Genomic DNA, 27474 nt, shown 5'->3' on the forward strand with positions numbered 1-27474 from the left:
TAAAAATAAAATAAACATCGGGGCGCCTGGGTGGCTTCGTCAATTACGAGTCCGACTTTGGCTCAGGTCATCATCTCACGGTTGGTGAGTTCAAGCCCCGCGGCGGGCTCTGTGCTGACAGCTCGGAGCCTGGAGCCTGTTTTGGATTCTGTGTCTCCCACTCTCTCTCTCTGCCCCTCCCCTGCTCGCGCTCTGTCTGTCTCAAAAATAGATAAGCATTAAAAATCAATAAATAAAATAAAATAACAACAACAACAAACTCCCAGAAGGCATACCTGACTCTGGTTTTAGGCATACCATACAAGTTGCAATCACCCTGTTAGGGCAAACGTGGCCCCAAACTTGCCTCGGCCCTGACAAAAATCCTAAGTAACACAACTTCAACTCTGAAAGACAAATTAGCCTAATCTCATTAGCTAGGATTGTTATGGGCAATCACGTGGTCCTCAATGACCTCTTACCTGGTCAAGGGGAAATTGATGCTGTAACAAACACTGCTTGGTGTACTACGTACCGATAAAGTTCATTTGTACATCAGGACCCACAAGAAGGAAGTTGTCCCAGTGGTCTGGCCACATCACAAATCTAAACCTAAGTCAGCCCGCACTTATGGGAAACACCTGTCCAGGAAGCCAACCATACCCCAGCCACCATCCTCCAACTAAGCTTTAACTACTTGCCCTTCACCCCAGAAAATAACACCTGCTAGCTTTTATAGGGAAATCCCCCACCTCCTACCCAATCCTGGCCTGTTTCCGAGCTGCCTCTTGTAACGCTCTCTGTAAAATTTGCTCTTGCCCCAAATCCTCAGGGAGAGCTCCCAACTGTTTGTGAGGAGCGTATGCCCCCAAGCCACGGATTGTTTTCCTTTGAATAAGGGATAGCAGACTCATTGCTAAATTGCTTTAGTTTTGTCATTTGACAGTTTTGGCGATGAGATGGAACCTGAGGAGAGCCGCTGAAGATTCCAGGGATGGCTCCAAGATGGCGGTGAAGATACCCACAGAGCCCTTTTGGTTTGCTGACTCTTCAGCTGCTCTGCGGGATCTCTGGTAAGCTTCTCTCAGATCAAGTTCTGCTCATTCTGCATCCTGAGCTCTTCCAGTTTGTTTGTCCTAATCATTCTGGGTGGGAGATTGGGTGTCAGAAGCTCCAGATTTTTCCAGGTGGGACTTAGTGAGCCACAACATTTGGGTTTGTGGCTGGCCTCACCTACATGGTAAAAAGCTTTGGAAGGTCCTTACAACTGTCAGGAATTCTGCACAGGCAGCCAGAAACAGTAAGTCTGGTTGAATAAGGAAGGATTATTTCAATAAGGGAAAATAATGGGTATCCCTCAATCTAAGAAAGCAAGATGGCAGCCATCAGGGGATTCACAACACCTTAAGCTAAATCCACAGCATAAACTGTTGGGGGACTTGGGGAAACAAATTAAGACAAGAAATTCAGACTGTTTTGACCAAAGGCACATCAAAATCTAAGTAGGCACAACTTAACTAGTAAAAACCATAGGACATCTGCCACTATAAAGAAATCTTTCCGGGGGCGCCTGGGTGGCTCAGTCGGTTAAGCGTCTGACTTCTGCTCAAGTCACCATCTCACGGTTTGTGAGTTCAAGCTCCGCATAGGGCTCTCTGCTGTCAGCACAGAGCTTGCTTCGTATCCTCTGTCCCCCTCTCTCTCTGCCCTTCCCCTGCTCTCTCACTCTCTCTCAAAAATAAATAAAATAAGCATTAAAAAAAGAAGAACAACAGTGCCTGGAAGCCATAGATATTTACAAAAATGGCAAAATTCTACTAATACAACCAAGAACCACAACAGCCATCATGGGGAAACGTTCCAATTAGACAAGATTGTACATTTAAGAAGTGCATTTGAAAGTAAATCAAACAAACAGAATGGGTTACTTATTTTAATTGGCATTAAAAAGCCTCTAAAAGGCTTCAAAATGCCAAAAGAGCGTCTTTGGAAGATTCGTTGCAAAAGGCTAATGAAAAATCAGAGATACAAGAGGCCCCTAAAACAAGACTGTGAGACTTTTACCGCTCCCTTCCGTCCTCCCTTACCTGAGTACTCACGGTCTACTGATCCTCTAACTGAATTGCCTTTCCACTCTGCGGAGACTACAATATCGTTACCTCCTAGAGTTGGAAGGCCTAAAAACCAGAAGCTTTGATATCTGAAGGCATGATTAGATGGATATCCTACCTCAAGGAGAAAGAGCGAGAATTCGCATTCCTCTGCCTTTTGGTTCTATTCAGGTTCTCCACGGATGGGATGATGCCAGGTCACTCCTCAGAGTGACTGAATGCACCTTCCAGTAGGTTTCCCCTCCCTGGAAGTCAGAGGATGGGGCTGCAAGGTTCAACTCTCTACTTCAGGCTTTGGTCTTTCTGGGACCAGCCCCTGTCAGGAAGTTCATTGGAGGCTCCCACATCCTGTCATCTCATTAGCATATAAAAGACACTCATCACCCAGGAGATTCCAACGGTTATAGGAACAGTGTGCCAGCAACCAAAGACCAAATATTTATTTCTTAATAGATCACAGCATCCAAGCAAGGGCAAAGCACTAATTCTTTAAGCTCTCTATGAAGCCATTTCATACAAATTCTAATCCTAAATTAAGTCCCTTCTTTATCTAAAAAAATTTTTAATGCTTATTTATTTTTTAGAGCGAGAGAGAGAGACCGAGTGTGAGCGGGGAGGGGCAGAGAGAGAGACACAGAGTCTTAAGCAGGTTCCAAGCTTCGAGCTGTCAGCACAGAACCTGATGTGGGGCTTGAACCCACGAACTGCGAGATCCTGACCTGAGCCAAAATCAGACGCTTAACCGACTGAGCCACCCAGGTGCCCCCTAAATTAAGTCCTTTCAAACACCCTTTTATGGAGGCAGTTCATGGTTCCTTCAATAAGCAATAATTCCCATATGTTTCACTACAGACCCTGGAAACCACTGCCTGCATCTCCAGGTGGTTTGTAAGGAAAGCAATGAGAAAATGCACTCACATTTTACCCCCTTCCCAAGAGCCCAGAACTGGTCTCCTTGTCTCCAGTTTTCCTTCAGCCCACTCCTGTCTCCTCTGGCTTTATTTTCTAAAAAGAGGTAAATAATTTTGCAACCCATCCACTTCACCTTGGAAAGAGTTTGAAGAACTTACCGTGAATTTTTTTTTAAGTAGGCTCCAGGCCCAGTTCGGGCCCCAGTGTGGGGCTTGAACTCACAACCCTAAGATCAAGACCTGAGCTGACTGAGGTCTTAACTGGACGCTTAACTGACTGAGCCACCCAGGTGCTCTGAAACTAATGATTTTAAAGATCTAACTGGGGGGCACCTGGCTGGCTCCCATGTGTGACTCTTGTGACTCTTGATCACATGTGTGACTCTTGATCTCAGGGTTGTGAGTTCGAGGCCCATGTGGGATGTAGAGATTACTTAAATGAATGAATGAATGAGAATGGGTTCTCTGTAAAACAAACAAACCAACCAACCTGTGAGTAATTGCTCTGAATGAAATTTGAATCAGTTCCTCATGACTGAATTCACATGTGCTCAGGGAATTTGCTTAACAATTCGTGGAGACTTCCTTGGAAACACATTTTTGCACAAAAGGGGAGCCTCTGGGTTTGCCCTGTTTCCATAAAAAGTCTCAGATTTTTTTTTCTGATAAAAGTGGTTTTTCTTAGAAGGGTTCTTAAATATGGAGACGTGTGGAAACAATCTAGATCAGAATTATACTTGCTAACATCATTATCAACATAAGGATAAACTTGGGAAGACCCACATATGAAGAATGCCTTTCATCAAAACTTGGTTAATTCCTCTTGCTTTGTCTGGGACTCGCGCTGGTGACCACTTGAGGGTGTTGTGAGCCATTTTCACGTTATGTTTGATGACTCCTGCCATCTAGTGGCCAAATTACAGGGTGCTACTTTTATACCTAAAATGGAGCCAAAGATTTAACAGAGCCCTGCAAGTTCACCACGCTCCTGGTGCTTGGATGAAACAATAACAAAGCCTCGTCTATTTCAAGATGCAAGGAACATTTTAAACCTTTGGATATAGTCTTCCCTTAGCGGGAAAACAAAAGGCTTCGTCTGGGAAAATTTTTGATTTGGCCTTGAAGTTGAGGTCCCTTTGACCACAACCATGGGTGTGTATTTGTCCTGAAATACCCATCTGCCTGCCTACAACAGGTGAGCATGCAGACTTCAGGAACATTCTGCCAGACTAGCCTCTCCTACTCTCCCCCCAACCCCACAAGGGTGCAGCCAAGCCTGTGGGGGTCAGGATTTGTGTCCCAGAAGGCCAGACAGAACTGTGGAGTTAAGGGGGATGCAGAGTCCAGGGGAGTGAACTTGGTGCACTGAGTATTGAACTTGAAAATCAGAATGTGTCCACATGATGCAGGGTCACCAAGCGTAATGGTCAAGAAAAATTCTTGAGACGTTTTATGGTAGAAAAAGGTGCTTTTATTATGGCAGAGGCATAGGACCTGTGGGCAGAAAGAGCTTCACTGGGATTGGAGATCCCAGTGAAGGCTATACTGATTATATACCCTTTTCAGTTTGTGGAGGATGAGGGGTTAGAGATAACGTAAGTTTCTAAGGAATTTCTCTGTGCTGAAAGTGAGGTTTACAGGACCTTGGAGGTCTGGCTATTGTCAAGATAAGGTTGTTTTTAGACTCTACTGAAAGAAACCGCAACATTAAGGCAGCCATGAGTTCCTTGAGGAAGGTCACGCTCAGGTGTCTGTCAGTGAGCTGCAAGTTGTTAAGGGGATTTCATTTCAGCTACCATTTCCCTTGCTTTAGTTCTCGTCATTTTCCCCCGTAAACAATTTTGACCCTTCAGTCTTTGAGGTTGCTGAGTGTGGAAGGTCTTCTCTCCTGTAACTTCTTCCTGCCGAAGAGGGACTTAGAGATGTCCCTACCGGTGGATCAACATTGGTCAGCTGGGGATGCAGGAGTTTTGAAAGGCAGTGGCAGCTGAATCCAAGGTAGGCAACAAACAGGAATCTCCTTATGTAGAAAGGCTCATCTGTCAGCTTGAGGTTACGGCAGTGAGGGAGTCTCGGCAACAGGCAGAGAGACATTGGAGAAGACAACATAACAAGATAAATATTATTATGAGACAAAGAGGCCCAATGGAAAGATCCTGGAGAGTTGACCAAAATCCTCCTCCAGTCCAACCAATCATTAAAGGAGAGGGAGGGATGGTTTAAAGCACCAATTTGAGGGGGGCCTGGGTGGCTCGATCGGTCAAGCATCACTCAGATTGGGTCTTGATCTCAGAGTTGCAAGTTTAAGCTCCACACTGGGCTCCATGACAAAAATGTAACAGGATTGCTAAAAGATATGGCTACTCAGATTGGTGCTTTATTTACTCTATTTTATGTTATGCAATCCTGTTACATTTTTGTCATATGGTGACACATGTTCCTCCTCGTGCAGCTGTCCAGACCTCGAATGCCATTCCGTTTTGCAGAGCTGCTTTACACATTTGAGTTATTTTCCACATACAACAACGTAATGCTATTTTGAGAGTCGTGTAAGGCCTTAATTGTGTAGCAGGTGATGTTAGCCATCATACAGACTCTATTTTGTTTAGCATGTAATCAGGTAATAATAGGCACTTTTATGGAAACAAAAGAAAAATATAGGTTAACGTTTGGAGCAACATACAAACCCAGTGTCTGAGCCTCAAGTGCTGCCAGTGGGAAAAATTTTGGCAGGTGGTGGGGGTGGGGGGGAGGGCAGAGGGAGAGGGAGAGAGAGAGTCTCAATCAGGCTCCATGCCAGCCAGGAGCCTGAGACACGGGGCTGGATCCTGAGATCATGACCTGAGCCAAAATCAGGAGTCAGAAGATTGACTGAGCCACCCAGGTGCCCCTATAAGGAATCTCTAGATTGAAATTTTAAAACCCTCTCAAGGCCAGAAATCAAGCCAAATACTTGCCATCAGACAGGCCTGAAATACCTGTAGAATTGGGCAAATTCCTCTTCGCGAGGTCCCCAAAATATCCTGAGGTTCCTGCACCTGCCAGGAAGTGACATTCTTTATGCACCTGGTAAGCCTGCTGGGAACCCTGTGAGCAAGGGATCAGGCCAACATTTCCAAGGGGCTTTATGGCTCCGGGTTTCATAAAGTCAACCTTAGTTCCTTAGAGCCGTAGGGTCATATCTGAGTCTATGCGTGTGTCTCAAATATGATATTCCAGTCAAAGTCTTGATAAATGTAACCGATGTTTCCAATGGTGTCCTGTTACAGGGAGAACAGATTCTCACTGAACTTACGCAGACACAATTGCCATGAGAGAAAGAATGCACTGAGAGTGTCTGAATTTCAGAGACTTCAGGAAGGGAGAAAAGTTAAATGCTTCAATTCGTTCACAAAGGGATATTTTATCATATTTCTGCATATCATAGCTATCTTAACAGAAAGATTCTGTAATCTAGAAGAGCAAACATTAGGGAACCAATAATGTTTCAAACACGAGTCATGAAAACTATAATCATCTTCTCAGTTCTTTCAGTTCCACGTTCTTAAATTCGTATTCTGTTTGAATGCAGCTTTTGCATCAGTTCAGGAAATTCTTACCCAGTTTAATGATCTTAAAGACCATAAACTTGTATTTGTCAGAAGTCCTTTTCATGACTCTCCTTGAGGACAAAACACCTGTTGCAGAGCAATAACTATAAATGACAAAAGACTTTTAAAAATGGCCACAGTTAGAAACCTGGTATGAGAGTTCATTATAATATAGCTGACGAGGAGATCCGGTTATTTCTGTGACACATAACACTTCCATAATTAAAATGTCAAGTGACGACCTCACACCAAAATTTATTAAAACTTTAGGAATTTCGGGGCACCTGACTGGCTCACTCAGTGCAGCATGTGACTCTTGATTTCGGCTCAGGTCATGATCTCACTGATTCGTGGGTTCGAGCCCTGTGCTGACAGTGTGAAGCCTGCTTGGGATTCCCTCTCTTACCTTCTCTCTCCGCCCTTTCATGCTCTCTCTCTCCCTCAAAATAAATAAACTTAAAAAAAAAAACAAAACTTTAGGAATATCGTATCATGTCTCGAACAGTTACAGCATTTATCCAAAAAATACAACCTGAGGTTTATTATTTGTTTGACAGTGCTTCCAAAGTAACTTAACATACCAAATAAACCAGCCTAATGAGTCAAAAAGACTTTACAATTCAAATATCAGGAATATTTGTTAAAACCTTCAGACAGTTTTAAAGCACATGCCTAAATAGCATTATGGATCATTATAACTTTAATATTTACATTAAACCAAAGTGGCAATAAGGGAGTCTACAGGAAGCTATATAGTTGTTAGCAAAACTTGGCCCCTTTAACAATGAGAAGTTTTAACTTTCTCATGTAATCAAAGACCTGATAAAGACAAAACATAGAAGCTTTGGTTTTCTGGGCAAATAAAGGAAAGAGAAAAAAAACTTACATTTTCTTATCAAGAGCAGACCAACAATCCGAGAAAATTTTGTCTTTTTATCAGAGAGATGCAGAATTTGAATTTTGTATCAGTGTACTTTATTTTTAAAAAATTCTTTAACTAGGCTCCACACCCAAAGTGGGGTTTGAGCTCATGACCTTGAGATCAAGAGTTGCTCCCTTTACTGACTGAGCCAGCCAGGAGGCCCTGTATCTTTATAGTTTAAAAATCCATTCATTTCTTTTTAAAAAAAAAATTTTTTTAACGTTTATTTATTTTTGAGACAGAGAGCATGAATGGGGGAGGGTCAGAGAGAGGGAGACACAGAATCCGAAGCAGGGTCCAGGCTCTGAGCTGTCAGCACAGAACCCGACACGGGGCTCGAACCCACGGACCGTGAGATCATGACCTGAGCCGAAGTCAGACGCTTAACCTACTGAGCCACCCAGGCGCCCCCAGAATCTTCCTTTTTTGGTGCCTGTGTCCAGGTGTAAGGAGTCCATTGGCCAGCTAGGACTTAGGGATATTTGGAGCTGGGTGAATTGATCGCTCAGGACCTGAGCACAGGCAAAACTGGAGCAAAACTCAGCCTGACCTGTGGCTGAGAAAGAAATTGGAGGATACTGACCTTGCCTTTATTAGTATTGAAATAGGACAGTGTTCGGAGGCTTGCAGGTCAAAGTGGTCTCCACCCTAAGGTGAAATCAAATGTCCACTTATTGCAAGGAGAGAGCAATGGATTTTGCAGCTTGAGAGCCCCGTGTGTGTGGCTCACAACGGCAGAGCCATTTAGACCTCGGTTTCCTGGTACAGTGAGTACTTAGTAGTTAGTGAACTGGTCTCTGCCTGGAGAATGGGAATAGAAAAAGGCTTTGGCTTGGGTCTCTGCATGAGGAAATGACCCCCACTCCCTAATGCGAAGGACAAGAAACACAGGGAGGAATCCAGAGGCGCAGCCGAGACCCAGAGCCCAGGGGCTGGTCAGGTAATCCCACCCGGGGAGGAGGTGGAAACGCTTTCATTTACCACTCTGCCAGGTGGGGAGAGTGAGGCAGGGAATGAACCACTCCCTTCACCCCTGGGAGTGGAAGGCAGCTGGGTTTTGTGAGATTTCCGGTGTTGACCTGAAATGCAAAAAGGCTGCTGCCTGGAGCACCTGGGTGGCTCAGTCGGGTTAAACATCCCACTTCGGCTCAGGTCATGATCTCACGGCTCATGAATTCGAGCTCCACATTCACAGAGCCCGCTTCAGATTCTCTGTCTCCCTCTCTCTCTGCCCCTCCCCCACTTGCGCTCTCTCCCTCTCTCAAAAACAAAAACAAAAAAAAACCAAAAAACAAAAAACAGCTGCCTGGCCAGGACACAGCCCTTCAGCGTAGTTATTGTCCTCCTTCCTTCTGGCCCTAGAAATTCCCACCCACCTCGACCCAAACAGCAAGGGAAAGGGTGAGAAAAAGGGTCTGTGAGTCAGAGCTTGAGTCAGGCTGGGAGCAGCCTGGACAGCACTGGTCTTAAAGGTGTGATGACTTCAAGGTCTCCCTTGAAACACATCCGTATTCATGAAAATATTTTCTTTTGAAAAGCAATCAGGCAAAGATTGCATTTGTCAATGAATATAAAAAGAGTCAGGGCGGCTGGGTGGCTCAGTCAGTTGAGTGGCCAACTTCGGCTCAGGACATGATCTCGCAGTCCGTGAGTTCAAGCCCCGCGTTGGGCTCTGTGCTGACAGCTCGGAGCCTGCAGCCTGCTTCAGATTCTGTGTCTCCCTCACTCTGGCCCTCCCCCGTTCATGCTCTGTCTCTCTCTGTCTCAAAAATAAATAAACATCTAAAAAAATTTTTTTTAATAAAATAAAAAGAGTCAACAAAGATATCAGCACAGTCCATTGTTTAGTAACCAAATAGCCGAGGTTACCCAAAGGCCTATGGAGCTCTTTAGAAGAATGTTTTAAAAGATATTGGGGCACTTGGGTGGCTTAGTCAGTTGAGCATCCCACTTCGGCTCAAGGCTTGATCTCGTAGTTTGTGAGTTCGAGCCCCTTGTCAGGACATCAGCCTGTCAGCGCAAAGCCCATTTCAGATCTTCTCTCTCTCTCACTCTCTGCCTCTCCCCCACTCATGCACGCATGCTCTCTCTCTCAAAAATAAATTTAAAAAAAGATCTTTAGGGGCCCCTGGGTGGCTCAGCCGGTTAAGCATCCAACTTCGTGGCTCTGGTCATGATATCGCTGTTCATGAATTCAAGCCCCAAGTCGGGCTCTGTGCTGATGGCTCAGAGCTTGGAGCCTGCTTCCGGGTTGTTTCCCTCTCTCTCTGCCCCTCCCCCACTCACACTCTGTCTTTCTCTCTCTCAAAAATAAACCTTACAAAAATAAATTCAAAAATTAAAATAAAAAAGATCTGTATATGCATCTCTCTCTCAAAAACAAACATTAAGACAAGAAATCAGGTCATGATGTCATGGTTTGTGGGCCCAAGCCCTGCATCGGGCTCTGTGCCGTCAGCTCAGAGCCTGGAGCTGCTTCGGATTCTGTGTCTCCCTCTCTTTCTGCCCCTCCCTTGCTTGCTCTCTCTTTCTCTCTCTCCCTCTCTCAAAAATAAATAAACATTAAAAAAAATAAATGTCAATGGACTAAACATTCCTATCAAAAGATATAGGGTATCAGAATGGATAAGAAAATAGGACCCATCTATATGCTGCTTCCAAGAGATTCATTTTACACCTAAAGACACCCGAAGATTGAAAGTGAGGTGATAGAGAACCGTCTATCATGCTAATGGACGTCCAAAGAAAGCTGGAGTAGCCATACTTATATCAGACAAACTAGATTTTAAGATAAATACTGTAACAAGATGAAGAAGGGCATTATATCATAATTCAGGGGTCTATCCACCAAGAAGTTCTAATAATTATAAATATTTATGCCCCCAACATGAAATCACCCAAATATATAAACCAATTAATCACAAACATAAAGAAATTCATTGGCAATAATACCATAATAGTAGGGGACTTCAACCCTCCACTTATAGCAATGAACATATCACCTAAGCATAAAATCAACAAGGAAACAATGGCTTTGAATGAGACACTGGACTGGATGGACTTAACAGATACATACAGAACATTTCATCCTAAATCAGCAGAAAACACATTCTTCTCGAGTGCCCATGGAACATTCTTTAGAATAGAACACATAGTGGGACACATATCAGCCCTCAACAAGTACAAGATCGAGATCATATCTTGCATACTTTCAGACCACAATGCTATGAAACTCAAAATCAACCACAAGAAAAAATTTGGAAAGACGATATATACTTGGACATTAAAGAACATCCTACTACAGAATGAATGGGTTAACCAAGAAATTAAAGAGGAAATTAAAAAGTACATGAAAGCCAATGAAAATGAAAACACGACAGCGCAAAACCTCTGGGATGCAGCAAAGGCGGTCATAAGAGGAAAGTATATAGCAATCCAGGCCTTCCTAAAGAAGGAGGAAAGTTCTCAAATACACAACCTAATCTTATGCCTTAAAGGGCTGGAAAAAGAACAACAAATAAAGCCCAAAACAGGCAGGAGGGTAATAATAAAGATTAGAGCAGAAATCAATGATATCAAAATCAAGAAAACAGTATTAAAGATCAACGAAACCAGGAGCTGATTCTTCGAAAGAATTAACAAAATTGATAATCCCCTGGACAGACTGATCAAAAAGAAAAAGGAAAGGACCCAAATAAATAAAATCACAAATGAAAGAGGAGAGATCACAAGCAACACAGCAGAAATAAAAACAAGGGGATATTATAAGCAATTATATGCCAATAAAATGGCAATCTGGAAGAAATGGACAAATTCCTAGAAACATAAGAACTACCAAAACTGAAACAGGAAGAGATAGAAAATTTGAATATACCCATAACCAGTAAAGAAATTGAATCAGTAATCAGAATCTCCCAACACACAAGCGTCCAGGGCTGGATGGCTTTCCAGGGAAATTCTACCAAACTTTAGAGAAGAGTTAACACCTATTCTTTTGAAGCTGTTCCAAAAAATAAAAATGGAAGGAAAACTCCCAAACTCATTCTATGAGGCCAGCATTACCTTGATTCCAAAACCAGACAAAGACCCCAGTAAAAAGAACTACAGACCAATTTCCCTGATGAACTTGGATGCAAAAATTCTCAACAAGATACTAGCAAACCGGATCCAACAATACATTAGAAGAATTATTCACCACAATCAAGTGGGATTTATCCCTGGGATGCAGGGCTGGTTTAATATCCATAAACCAATCAATGTGATACATCACATTAATAAAAGAAAAGATAAGAACCACATGATCCTCTCAATAGATGCTGAAAAAGAATTTGACAAATTACAGGATCCTTTCTTGATTAAAAAAAAAAAAACCTCAGGAAAGTTGGGATAGAAGGATCAAACCTCAAGATGATAAATGAATGCCATATATGAAAGACCCACTGCTAATATCATCCTCAATGGGGAAAAAATGAGAGCTTTCCTCGTAAGGTCAGGAACACAAGAAGGATGTCCACTCTTACCACTGTTATTCAACATAGTGTTGGAAGTCCTAGCCTCAGCAATCAGACAACACAAAGAAATAAAAGGCATCCAAATCAGCAAGGAGGAAGTCAAATTTTCACTCTTCACAGATGGCATGATACTCCATGTGGGAAACCCAAAAACTCCACCAAAAAACTGTTAGAATTGATGCGTGAATTCAGCAAAGTCGCAAGATATAAAATCAACGCACAGAAATCAGTTGCATATGTATACACCAATAATGAAGCAGCAGAAAGAGAAATCAAGGAATCAATCCCATTTACAATTGCACCAAAACCTATAAAGTACCTAGGAAAAAACCTAACCAAAGAGGTGAAAAAAATCTATATACTGAAAACTATAGAAACCTAACGAAAGGAATTGAAGAAGACACAAAGAAATGGAAAAAGATTCCATGCTCCTGGATAGGAAGAACAAATATCGTTGAAATGTCAATACTACCCAAAGTAATCTACATATTCAATGCAATCCTTATCAAAATAACACCAGCATTCATCACAGAGCTAGAACAAACAATCCTAAAATTTGTATGGAACCAGAAAAGACCCCAAATAGCCAAAGCAATCTTGAATAAGAAAACAAAGCAGAAGGCATCACAATCCCAGACTTCAAGCTGTATTACAAAGCTGTAATCATCAAATCAGTATGGTACTGGCACAAGAACAGACACTCAGATCAATGGAACAGAATAGAGAACCAGAAACGGACCCACAAATGTATGGCCAACTAATCTTTGACAAAGCAGGAAAGAATATCCAGTGGGGAAAAAACAGTCTCCTCAGCAAATGGTGTTGGGAAAACTGGACAGCGACATGGAGAAGAATGAACCTGGACCACTTTCTTACACCATACACAAAAATAAACTCAAAATGGATGAAACACCTAAACGTAAGACAGAAAGCCATCAAAATCCTACAGTATAAAACAGGCAACAACCTCTTTGACCTCAGCTGCAGCAACTTCTTACTTGACCTGTGACTGAGACAAGGGAAACAAAAGCAAAACTATACAATTGGGACCTCATCAAGATTAAAAGCTTCTGCACAACAAAGGAAACAACCAGCAAAACTAAAATGCAACCGATGGAATGGGAGATATTTGCAAATGACATATCAGATAAAGGGCTAGTATCCAAATCGATAAAGGATTTCTCAAACTCAACACCCCCAAAACAAATAATCCAGTGAAGAAATGGGCAAAACACACAAATAGGCTCTTTTCCAAAGATGGCATCCAGATGGCTAACAGACACATGAAAAAATGTCCAACATCACTCATCATCAGGGAAATGCAAATCAAAACCAGAATGAGATATCACCTTACGCCTGTCAGAATAGCTAAAATTAACAACTCAGGCAACAACAGATGTTGGTGAGGATGCAGAGAAAGAGGATCTCTTTTGCATTGTTGGTGGGAATGCAAACTGGTGCAGCCGCTCTGGAAAACAGTATGGAGGTTCCTCAAACAATTAAAAATAGAACTACTCTATGACCCAGCAAGTGCACTACTAGGTATTTATCCAAGGGATACAGGAGTGCTGATTCAAAGGGGCACATGCACCCCAATGTTTATAGCAGCACTAGCAACAATAGCCAAAGTATGGAAAGAGCCCAAATGTCCATTGATTGATGAATGGACAAAGATGTCCATTAGTGATCAAAAAGAATGAAATCTTGCCATTTGCAACAATGTGGATGGAACTGGAAGGTATTATGCTAAGTGAAATAAGTCAGTCAGAGAAAGACAAATATATAATTTCACTCTTATGTGGAATTTAATATACAAAACAGATGAACATAAAGGAAGGGAAGTAAATATAATATAAAAACAGAGAGGGAGACAAACCATAAGAGACTCTTTTTTTTTTTAAATGTTTATTTATTTTTGAGAGAGAGCGTGGATGAGCAGGGGAGGGGCAAAGAGAGAGGGAGACACAGAATCCGAAACAGGCTCCAGGCTCCCAGCTGTCAGCACAGAGTCCGATGCGGGGCTTGAACCCACGGACCACGCGACCATGACCTGAGCCGAAGTCGGATGCCCAACTGACTAAGCCACCCAGGTGCCCCAACTATAAGAGACTCTTAAATATAGAGAACAAACTGAATATTGCTAGTGAGGTATTGGGTGGGGGCATGGGTCTAAAAGGGCATTAAGGAGGACACTTGTTGGGATGTGCACTGGGTGTCATATGTAAGTGATGAATCACTAAATACTATTTCTGAAATTATTATTACACTACATGTTAACTAACCTGAATTTAAATTAAAAAAATAATAAATATTTTAAAAAGTAGGCAGACTATATATTCATATTTTCTTATATATGCATTCTTTTTTTTTTTAATTTTTTTCAATGTTTATTTATTTTTGGGACAGAGAGAGACAGAGCATGAACGGGGGAGAGGCAGACACAGAATTGGAAACAGGCTCCAGGCTCTGAGCCATCAGCCCAGAGCCTGACGCGGGGCTCGAACTCACGGACCGCGAGATCGTGACCTGGCTGAAGTCGGACGCTTAACCGACTGCGCCACCCAGGTGCCCCTCTTATATATGCATTCTAGAAGAGTACATGAAAATAAAAGTAGTTGGAAGGCACTGAGTGAAAATGGAGCAGATGGGGGATAGATGTTTCCAGAAACTTTTTACTGTATATCTTTTTGCTCTTTGATCTGAGAATCCTACGAATATATTACCTCTTGAAAATTAAATAAAAATTCATATACTTATAGGACAAAGTTAAAGAGTAAAATGACAAGATGTCTGAGAAGGGTCTATATAAATAACAATGGCAGATGTTACTGGTAATGTTGAAGCTGGTTGATGGGTCTGTGGGAGTTCAACACATGTTTGGAATTTTTCATAATAAATTGTTAACAATTTTAAAGTTTTTATAATAATCAAAAGGTAGAAACAATCTAAATGTCCATCAAGTGATGAATGAATGAACAAAATGTCATGTCTCCATACAATGGAGTGCACTCATTAATAAAAAGGAACAATCTACTGGTACAAACTACAGCATAGATTAACCTCAAAAAGCATCATGGGAAATGAAAGGAGCCAGATACATGAGCACATATTGTATGATGCCATTTATATGAAATGTCCAAAAACGGCAAATCCATAGAGGCAGAGAGTAGATTAGTGATTCCCTAGGTCTGGGGCTGGGACAGGGTAGTGACAGCAAACAGGCAGGAGGGATCTTTTAGGGATCATAGAAATGTTCTAAACTGTGTTTTTAATTTTATTTATTTATTTTAAGAGAGAGAGCCCTCCAGAGAGTGCACAAGTGAGGGAGGGGCAGAGAGAGAGAGAGGGAGAATCCCAAGCAGGCTCCACACTGTCGAGTGCAAAGTCTAACATGGGACTTGAACTCACAAACTGTGAGATCATGACCTGAGCCGAAATCAAGAGTTGGATGCTTAACCGACAGAACCACCCAGGTGCCCCGATCATAGAAATGTTATCAACTTGATTATGATGATGGCTGTACAACTCTGTAAATTTAGTAAACCATTGAAATATACACTTAAGAAGAGTGAATTTTATGATGTGCAAGTTATGTCACAATACACTGAGGGAGCTGTCAGCACAGTGACGGACACGGAGCCTGAACCCACGAACCATGAGATAATCACCTGGGCCAAAGTCGGAGGCTTAACCAACCGAGACACCCAGATGCCCCTATGATTCCATTTTATTTATTTTTAAAAAAAATTTTTTTTAACGTTTATTTATTTTGAGACAGAGAGAGACAGAGCATGAACGGGGGAGGGGCAGAGAGAGAGGGAGACACAGAATCGGAAGCAGGCTCCAGGCTCTGATCGGTCAGCACAGAGCCCGACATGGGGCTCGAACTCACAGAACGTGAGATCGTGACCTGAGCTGAAGTCGGACGCTCAACTGACTGAGCCACCCAGGCGCCCCTCTAGGATTCCATTTTAATAACATGTTTAGAATAGGCAAACCTATAGAGACAGAGAGTTAATTAGTGGTTGCTTAGGGTCAACAGAAGCGTGAGGTTTGGGGAGTAGTAACTAAAGGGTACAGGGTTGCTTTTTGATTTGACAACAATGTTCTACAACTGAGTCTGGTGATAATTTCACATGTCTGTGACTACACTAAAAACCGTGCAACTATATGATTTAAATGCATGAGTTGTATGGTATATGTATTGTAATGCATAATGTTGTTATTTAAAACGTCTATGGACCCGGGATGCCTGGCTGGCTCAGTCCATAGAGCACACGACTCTTGATCTTGAGGTTGGAAGTTCAAGCCCCGCATTGGACCCAGAGCCTGTTTGAAAACATAACTAAAAAATACGATACAATTTCAAAAAAAATAGTACTGAGTAGAAGCATGTTTAGTGCTTAATCTGAAAGTCAGATTTGTTAGTGAGACCAGTCCTCTGTCAGCTAAGTATTATTATGCCCATTTTACGAAGAAGACAACTAGTGTAAGGAGTGATTAAGAAACTTGCCTAAGATCATGCCCATATCAAGGGGCAGAGCCAGATTTCACATCGTATCTGCCTGATTGTACGCTTGTATGTGTATCTCCTGTGTTGACTGGCTTTCTGTCCTCAACAGGCTCCTAAGCCTCACCCAAAGCCCTGCATTAATAAGAGTTTGGTGGGCGCCTGGATGGCTCAGTTGGTTGAGTGGCCACTTCGGCTCAGGTCATGATCCCATGGTTCATGGGTTCAAGCCCCGCATCGGGCTCTCTTCTGTGAGGGCGGAGCCTGCTTTGGATCCTCTGTCCCCCTCTGTCTCTGCACCTCCCCGCTCACCCTCTCTCTCAAAAATAAACAAAGATTAAAAAAAAGAGTTTGGCAAATTTGATTAGATGAAAAAAACTGTGACACATGCCATAAACTAAATACTAAATTTTGAGAAATTTAAAAAGAAGAGACAAAAGCTGAATGTATTTAATGATAGATTCTGAAAAATAAGTATTTAAAGACAAACATCCTGATGAAAAATAGGACATAGATACGATCAGGCACCTCATAGAAAAGGAAATAGGGGCTCCTGGGTGGCTCAGTCAGTTAAGTGTCTGACTTCAGCTTGGGCTCACATCATGAGCTTGCGGTTCGTGAGTTCGAGCCCCACTGTTGCGCCCTGTGCTGACAGCTCAGAGACTGGAGTCTGCTTTGGATTCTGTCTCCCTCTCTCTCTGCCCCTCCCCCACTAGGTTGCACTCTCTCTTTCTCTCTCTGTCAAAAATAAACAATGAACATTTAAAAACTTTAAAAAGAAAAGGAAATAGAATAAACTATAAATACATAAATCGATGTTTCATCTGGCTAGTGTTTATATGTATGCCTTTAGGAAACAACACTGAGGGGCATCTGGGTGGCTCTGTTGGTTAAGTGTCCAACTCTTGATTTCGGCTCAGGTCATGATCTCACGGATTTGTGAGTTTGAGCCCCATGTAGGGCTCTGCACAGACAGCATGGAGCCTGCTTGGGATTCCCTCTCTCTCTCTCTCTCTCTCTCTCTCTCTCTCTCTGCCCCTCCCCCATCTCAAAAATAGAAAAGAAAACAATACTGAAATCCGGTGGTTCCCTTATCAGACTAGCCAAAGCTACAACCAGATAATTCTTATTGTTTGTGAGGCTGTAAACAAATGGGAGCTTTTTTATAAATGAAAGAAGTTACTTCGTTTTTTTTTTTTTAAACATACAACGTACAACACCTGGTGCTCATCAAGACAAGTGCCCTCTTTAATCCTCATCATCTATTTCACCCACCCCCCACCCACCTCCCTTCTGGTAACCATCAGTTTGTTCTCTATCGTTAAGAGTCTATTTCTTGAGTTGGTTTCTCTCTCTCTCCCCTCTTCCTCCCATTTGCTCATTTGCTTATTTCTTACATTCTCTGTGTGAGTCAAATCATAGGACATTTATCTTTCTCTAACCGCCTTATTTTGCTCAGCATTGTACTCTCTAACTCCATCCATATAGCTGCAAGTGGCAAGATTTCATTTATTTTCAGGGCTGAATGATGCTCAATTGTCCATGTATACCACATCTTCTTTATCCATTCATCTATCGGTGGACACTTGGGCAGCTTCAATAGTTTGACTATTCTGAATAATGCTGCTTATATACATAGGGGTGCGTGTATCCCTTTGAATTAGTGTTTCTGTATTCTCTGGGTAAATGCTAGGTGGTGCAATCGCTCGGTCTTGGGGTAGTTCTATTTTTAACCAGCAGTGCAGGAGGGTTCCTTTTTCTCCATATCCTCACCAGCACTTGTTTCTTGTATTGTTGATTTTAGTCACTCTGACCGGTGTGAGGTGGTATCTCATTTTAGTTTTGATTTGTGTTTCCCTGATGGTAAGTCACGATGAACATCTTTTTAGGTGTTTATTGGCCACCTCGATGTCTTCTTTTGAGAAATGTCTGTTCGCGTCTTCTGTCCGTTTTTAATTGAATTATTTGTTTTCAGGGTGTTGAGTCGTGTAAGTTCTTTATATATTTTGGATACTAACATTTTATTGGCTATGTCATTTGCAAATATCTTCTCCCATTCCGTAGGTTGCCTTTTAGTTTTGTTGATTGTTTCTTTCACTGTGCAACAGCTTATTTGGATGTACTCCCAATAGTTTATTTTTGTTTTTGTGTCCCTTGCCTCAGAAGACATATGTAGAAAAACATTGCTACAGCCAACGTCAAAGAAGTTCCTGCCTGTGTTCTCTAGGATTTTTATGGTTTCACATGTCACACATAGGTCTTTAATCCACTTTGAATTTATGTCTGTGTATGGTATAAGAAAGTGGCCTAGTTTCATTCTTTTGCATGTTGCAAATGATTTTAACTAGGCTCAGGTGTCTCAACACTATTTTCTTTAATGTTTATTTTACTTTTGAGAGAGAGAGAGAGAGAGAGAGAGAATGAGTGGGGGAGGGGCAGAAAGAGAAGGACAGAGGATCTGAAGCAGGCTCTGTGCGGATAGCAGAGAGCCCTATACGGGGCCTTGAACCCACGAACCAGAAGATCATGACCTGAGCTGAAGTCAGATGCTTAACCAACTGAGACACCCAGGCGCCCCTCCCAACGCTATTTGTTGAAGAGAAAGTCTTTCCTATTGGATATTTACTGTTTCTCAAAGACTAAATAAATGACCACATAGTTGTGGGTTTATTTCTGGCTGTTCTATTCTGTTCTATTGATCTATGTGTCTATTTTGTGCTAGTATCATACTGTCTTGATTACTACAGCATTGTAATATAACTCGAAGTCCAAAGTTGTGATGTCTCCAGCTTTGCTTTACTTTTTTCAAGATTGCTTAGGCTATTTGGGGTCTATGTGTAACTCACACATGTTCCTTTGTCCCCGGAGGAGTCTCTCCATGAATGCTGCCTCTCCAGGATGCGCTCTGAAGTGAGCAAATCACCTCCCCAGTGTGGCTCTGAAATGAGCAAATTACCTCCCCAGTGTATGCCCCAGGCATTCTTCAGATTGTGGTTTCCATGCTGCACGTCTGCAGGTTGTTTGGCTTCTCTCTAAGAATAGTGCAGTTCCCTCTGGGCTCTATCTCAGTCAAGCTCGCTGACCTTTTTTATTTATTTATCTTTTATTTTTCATTATTTTTTAAATAGAATTTATTGTCAACTTGGTTTCCATACAACATCCAGTGCTCATCCCAACAGGTGCCGTCCTCAATGCCCATCACCCACTTTCCCCTCTCCCCCACCCCCCATCAACCCTCAGTTTGTTCTCAGTATCCAAGAGTCTCTTATGGTTTGCCTCCCTCCTTCTCTGTAACTTTTTTTTCCCCCTTCCCTTCCCCCCATGGTCTTCTGTTCAGTTTCTCAAGATCCACATATGAGTGAAAACATAGGATATCTGCCCTTCTCTGACTGACTTATTTCGCTCAGCATAATACCTTCCAATTCCATCCATGTTGCTGCAAAGGGCCAGATTTCATTCACCACAGCAACCATAATCCATTTCTCTCCCAAACTGCATCTCCACACTTCTTATCTTCTTTGGTTTGGCCTCTTCTCTCCCTTTAGTTGTGGACTTTGTTCTCAGTCTTCATTTCTAGGGTATTGAGGATTATTATATCTAGGTGTATTGGTGAAACCGAGGCAACTTTCATCCAGTGTTGGGGAGAATGTACATTGTGAACAAATATTTATACTACATTTTGGCAATTCTCTATGACACCTGTGACTGGTTCAAGACTAGTTTGTAGATCACACTGGATCCTCAGCCCCTGATGATGATTATAATCATAATTATAGCAAACACATGTAGTGATTCCTGTGTGCAAGCTAATATTCTTAGTACTTTATATATCAGTATAATCACATGATATCCCAACAAGGTATGACAAGGTACAAAAAACTGTCATCATCCTTTTCTTTCTTTCTCTTTCTTTCTTTCTTTCTTTCTTTCTTTCTTTCTTTCTTTCTTTCTTCTTTCTTTCTTTCTCTTTCTTTTCTTTCTTTCTTTCTTTCTTTCTTTCTTTCTTTCTTTCTTTTACAAATGAAACTGAGGAACGGGGAGCTTAAGTGATTTCTTGATGTTCCCACAGATAGTAAATGGCAGATCTGGATTTCAACTCCCCAAATGTGGGCTCATAGCCATTTTTTACATTGCCTCTCAATTTTTGTTCTGTATTTCTGAGCACTGCTGTGTACTGTATTATGTAACTATCATGGCCTAGAGAAAATTATACAATCTCAGTGATGTTGACAGTAAACCTAGTTTTTGCTCATGCATTTGCAGATTGCCTGGTGGTTGGATGATTTGAGTTAGGCTCAGCCGGGCGGCTAGGCTCAGAACTGGCTATCGTCACTTCTCACATGGCTTTGGCAAATGCCAACCCTATTTCTGAGACAAAACTGGAAAATGTGAAAATATACTCTCACTCTCCTGAGAGAAACGGCAAGGTCACATGACAAAGGGTGTGGATGCGCAAGGGAGTGAAGATTGGGACCAGTGATCCCATCGACCACAGACATCATCATGATTGTTTTCGTTTCTGACTTACTCAAGCTTGCTTTCCTATGGCATGACATCATACCGGGTGAGGTGCATGGGGCAATGGGTGAAAGAGGTGAAGGGGTTTAAGAGCATTCTCATCTTGTAATGTACAGAATTGGTGAATCATTATACTATGCATCTGAAGCTAATATAACACTGTATGTTAACTATACTGGAATTAAAAGTAAAAAATTTTTTTACAGCATTGGGTCTTATCGTGGATTATCTGAATGGGCTCTAAATTCAATCACATGTATCTTTTTTAAATGTTTATTTAAACGTATAAGAGACTCTTGGATACTGAGAACAAACTGAGGGTTGATGGGGGGTGGGGGAGAGGGGAAAGTGGGTGATGGGGAGGGGCAGAGAGAGAGGGAAACAGAGAGAATCCCAGGCAGGCTTCACTGCCAGCCCAGAGCCCGACGCAGGGCTTGAACCCATGAACCTGGGAGATCATGACCTGAGCAGAAACCAAGAGTTGGACCCTTAAGTGACTGAGCCACCCAGGCGCCCCCAAACCACATGTATCTTTTTTTTTTAAACCACATGTATCTTCATAAGAGAGAGGAAGGAGGAGTTTACAAACAGACGCTGAGGGGATGGCCCTGTGAACACCGAGCAAAGGGAGATGAAGCCATGAGTCAAGGGATGCCAGCAGCCACCAGAAGCTGGAAGACGCAAGGAAGAGGTTGTTTCCTAGAGCCTCCAGAGGGAGCGGGGCCCTGCCAACACCTTGATGGGGGATTTCTGGCTTTCGGAATTGACGAAAAGATTTTGTGTTTAGAAGCCATCCGGTTTGTAGGAATTTATCATGGCAGACTTAGGAAAAGAATATATTTATCCCTATACCACTTTATTTATTTATTTATTTTAAATTTTTAAATGTTTATTTATTTTTGAGAAAGAGAGAGAGAAAGAGAGACATGGGGGGAAGGCCAGAGAGAGAGGGAGACACAGAATCCGAAGCAGGCTCCAGGCTCTGAGCTGTCAGCACAGAGCCCGACACGGGGCTCGAACCCACAAGCTGCAAGGTCATGACCTGAGCCGAAGTCGGACCCTTAAGCAACTGAGCCACTCAGGCGCCCCTCTCTATACCACCTTATTAATTCTCCTTTCCTTTCTATATCAATTTTATATTCTCGAGTTGATTCCTACAAAGGAGAACCAACTCATGCAATTCAAGAATTAATACACGGAATTGAGATTTACACATTTATTTCTGTTTTTTTCCATAAGAGACAGCAAGTGGTGATATCTGAGGAGGAGGTTCCCCAACAAAGGTGATGGTGGTGGTGATGGTTTACCACTTGTTCTAGGTAAAGAAGTTGGAAGAGAAGGAGCAACTCCTCAGGATAGAGGGGGCAGGTGCAGAGGTGGCTGTGGACGTGGCTCTCCATCTGCCTGTGAATGTGGTCAAAGAGGTCCTGAAATTTATGGGCAACCTGAGGGTCCATGTTCCTGTAATATAAATAATCCAGTGTTTAAATGCTTGCAGTAAAATATGTAGCAAATAGGGGCGCCTGGGTGGCTCAGTCGGGTAAGCGTCTTGACTGCAGCTCAGGTCATGATCGCACGGTTTGTGAGTTCGAGCCCCGCATCGGGCTCTGTGCTGACAGCCTGGAGCCTGTTTCGGATTCTGTGTCCTTTACTCTCTGCCCCTCCCCCACTAGTGTTCTCTCTCTCTCTCTCTCTCAAAAATAAATAAATGTACAAAAAAAGTTTTTTTCATATGTATCAAATAATTCATAATGGTAGACATTTGTGTTTTCTTACACATTCAAGGTGATACAAGCATTTTATTGTGCTTTTTGTTATTTGTCACCATTCAAGGTATTTAGCAACAGTATATGCAAACGACTTCTATAGATAGTTGATAAGCATTTTAAGCTCTGCAGGATGCCTACTTCTGCTAACAGTAATGCTAGAAGAGTTGGCACCCTGATCAAAAGCTTTGTGAAATAGTATTCCAAAATAATGCAAAATTAGATTTCATGATGAACAACTATAAAGAAGAATTAATCTATATGGCTTGGGCCTGTTAGACTAGTTGGTTCAATTATGGATAATTAATATAGGGTCATGGTTTGATTCCCCTGGGAGCCAATTAGCTTCAAACAGTGTGCCTCACAGCACCAGCGACCCAGCTGTCTTCTAATAACATAAGTAATACCCATTTGTATAGTAATATATGCTTATCAAAGTTTTCACATGTTATCCCCTTTGATCCTCATTATAACTTTGAATAGTTTTTGAAAGTTTATTTTTATTTATTTTTGAGAGAGAGAGAGAGACAGAGAGAGAGAGAGAAGCCACAATCAAGAGTAGGATGCTCAACCGACTGAGCCACCCAGGTGCCCTATTTATTTATTTATTTATTTAAATTTTTTTTAAAGTAGCTCCATGCCCAACGTGGGGCTTGAAATCACAACTCTGAGATCAAGAGTCGCATGCTCTACCCATGGAGCCCATCAGGCGCCCCTCATTTGAAATGTTTAAATTAGATTCTTCAAGAAAGCCAAGAACCGTCACTCTAAGCAGAGAGAGAAAGAAAGAGAGATTACATCATTTTGTGGCTATGGAGAGGAGTGACATTAGAGACCACAGCAGACAGAAGTGGGTTACTATCTTGCAGTTCTACAAAGAACTTCCTGTTGAAAGGAAGTGAAACCTGAAGGAATGCCACGTGGTTTAGCCACAACAGCAGGGCACACACAGGGGACACCCCTGAAGTGCCTATCTGGTGAACAGGGGACATTGCACCACAGGAGAGGGCACTCCAGGACCTCTCCTTCACAAGGCCGTTGCTTTCAGGATCAGACAAAGAAGACCACATTCTTCCATCTTCTCATTGTGTCCCAAATGAAAGAACGGGACAAAACCACAACAAAAGAGCGAAAAGAAACGGAATGAGAAATTCAGATAAACAAAAGCTGATGGGAGTTCATGACCACTACATCTGCCCCGCAAGAAATGTGAAAGGAAACCCTTTAGGTTGAAATAAAAAGGATTCTAGACTGGAACTCAAACCCACATGAAGATCTGAGGTTCTCCCTTATATCTGGGCTTTTCAGAAACCCCGAATCCTGGAAATGATTTAAATGTCCAGCAACTGGTGATTAGATAAAATATATCCATACAATGAGACACTCAACAATAAAATGAGTGAATGAACCACTGATATAGGAAGCACCATGCATGAATCTCAGAAGCGTTGTGCTAGGTGAAAGGAGCCAGAAACAAAAGGATTATTGCTCTGTGATTCCATGTATATGACTTTTAAAAACTATATGGACAGAAATTAGATCAGTAGTTGCCAAGGGCTGGAAGTAGATGAGATCACAGACAACAAAGGAACCTGAGAACACTTTCTGGAGTCATACAGAAATATTCCATATCTTGATTGTGATGGTGGATGCATGACTATATACCTTTGCCAAACTTGTACAATTTTGTACACTTTGCAAATGAATTTTACCATAGGTATATCTCAGTAGAAATTAAGGCATATGAAATGAATGTTTACACAGTGACCCACACACATAGGTATCTAGCTTTATTTTGGTTTAGGTCGTGATCTCAGGGGTTCGTGCGTAGGATTCTCTCTCTCTCCGTCTCTCCCCCTCCCCTACTTGCAGTCTCTCTCTCTCCCTCTCTCTCCCCCCTTCCTCAAAATAAATAAGTAAGCTTTAAAAAAATGTTTAAGAAAATAAAAGGGCAGAGAAAAAAGAGCACACAGTCTACGATTTCATTTATATAAAACTCCAGAAAATGTAGAATTTTGAATAGTGATATACAGCAGATCAATGACTTTCCAGGAGTGGTTAGGGGACAGGAATGTGTGAGGGGAGGATCACAGAGTGGAAAAGGGAATTTCAGGGGACAGTGAATATGTTCCTTATGTTGATTTAGTGATGTTATCACAGATGTACATATACATCAGCATTTATTAAATTATATATGTTATTTTCATGATGTATTAATACTTATAATTCCGAATTATAAAGCTACAGATAAATAGCTTCATATTTCATGGTTGGTAAGATTTCTCATTTATTTCTTATCATTATTGCCAGTTGATAGATATTTCACTTGTTTACAGTGCTTACCTATCATGCTACCAAAAAAATAAGCAGTATCTGTGGTTATGTTTTGAATCCACAAAGGTTAAGCACTGTATAACTGAAATAACATTTAAAAAGTGTCACAAAAGATGGGGTGCCCGGGTGGCTCAGTTGGTTAGGTGTCCGACGTCGGCTTAGGTCATGATCTCAGTTTGTGAGTTCGAGCCCTATGTCGGGCTCTGTGCTGATATCCTGGAGCCTGCTTCTGATTCTGTGTCTCTCTCTCTCTGTCCCTCCCCTGCTCATGCTCTGTCTCTCTCTGTGTGTCTCTCTCTCTCAAAAATAAGAATAAGCATTAAAAAAAAGAAATTATTGTATCAGACACCTCAGGCAAAAGGTGGCTGCCAGTCTATACTTCTATTCAGTCACTTTCCCAATTGCCATTAAAGAGAAATTGAGCCATACCACACATAACACATACTACATACATAATACATAATACATAATATAATACCTACTGTTTCCTTAGCTGACTTACTGAGTTTAACATGAGGCTTCTCCAGGACCATAACCAAGCATCCATGAACATATATTGACCAGGTTCTTGCTATTTTTAAGAAACTCCAAATAATTTCATCTTTTCTGATTACAGAATTCTATAAAATTTCTTTCATAATTTATTTATTTTTGTTTTTTAAATGTTTAATTTTGAGAGAGAGAGAGCGCGTGAGCAGGGCAGGGGCAGAGAGAGAAGGAGACAGAACTCAAAGCGGGCTCCAGGCTCTGAGCTGTCAGCAGAGCCCAACGCGGGGCTCGAACTCACAAACTGTGAGATCATGAACTGAGCCGAAGTCGGACACTCAGCCGACTGAGCCACCCAGGCGCCCCTCTTTCATAATTTCTTATGGTTGGAACTATGCCAAAGAGTCTATATTTACAACAATTAATTCTCAAAGTACCCTTAAACCAAAATCAGTGATAGGACATACAATAACGCTCATTAATTCAGGATTTTTATGAAAGGATTACTTAAATAAAATTTGATCTATGGCAGAAAGTGCCAAGTACATAAGAAATTTCCCAGGTGCATTCAAATACACCAGGTGCATGTTTTTAAAGTATATATGTAATTGCCTTAATAATAACTTATCCCTGGTTAAGCAAGAAGTAAATAAATAAATCACCTCTTTGGAACAACAGTGTAGTCCTCCTTACTATATGGTCCAAAGGATTATGAAGCATGATGTAATGCATGTGTTTGTTACTTTGATTATGGCGATCATTTCTCAGGTGTAACCTATGCTGATTTTATACATTGTACACTCTATTTTTTTAAGTTTATTTTATTTTGAGAGGGAGAGAGCTGTCCCACATAAGTGGGGGAGGGGCAGAGAGAGGGAGAGAGAGAATCCTGACGTTGGGCTCAATCTCACGAACCATGAGATCATGACCTGAGCTGAAATCAAGAGTTGGATGCTCAACCAACTGAGCCACCCATAAACTGTACGCCTTAAATGGGGCAGTTTATGTTCTGTCAGTTATATTTCTATTAATAAAGCTTTTTAAAAAAACCCAAAAGTTGTGTGTTTGAGGCAAAGCAATCAGGAAAAATGTGGTTAAGTAATCAGGGCAAAAAGTATCCCGATCTTGTGTTTTGCTGGCCAGCCTTAGAAATTATCATTATGCTAATTCAAATTATGCCTATATGATTTGAATGAGGGAAGATACTAGAATCACAGATGAGCAAAATTGGAAGAGACAGGTGCTCTTAAGAATGATTTCAAAGTTTTCCTGAAATTTCCTGAAAGATCTGCTAATTTGTGTATGTATGTGCACATTGTGTGTTTAAATTTTTTTACTGAAGTGTAATTGACATATGATATTATATTAGTTTCTGGCACCCAGCATATTGGTTGGACAGTTCTATACATTACTCACAGCTCACCATTATAACTATAGCCACTGTCACTATACAATATTATCGACTACATTTTCTATGCTGTACTTTATATCTCCATGACTTATTTACTTAGTGACTGGAAGTTTTTTTTTTTAAGTTTATTTATTTATTTTGAGAAAGAGTACGTGCACAGGAGGGGCAGAGAGGGAGAGAGAGAGAATCGCAATTAGGTTCTGCACTTTCAGCCGGGAGCCTGATGAGGGGCTTGAACGCACAAACCGTCAGATTATGACCTAAGCTGAAACCAAGAGTCGAAGCTTAACTGACTGAGTCACCCAGGAACCCTTAGTAACTGGAAGATTTTACCTTTTCATCCTCTTTATCTTTTTGCCTATCCCTTCACCCACCTCCACTCTAGCAATTGATAGTTTGTTCTCTGTATTTAAGAGTCTATTTTA

This window comes from Acinonyx jubatus, chromosome X (assembly GCF_027475565.1).
Source record: "Acinonyx jubatus isolate Ajub_Pintada_27869175 chromosome X, VMU_Ajub_asm_v1.0, whole genome shotgun sequence".
Taxonomy (NCBI): Eukaryota; Metazoa; Chordata; class Mammalia; order Carnivora; family Felidae; genus Acinonyx; species Acinonyx jubatus.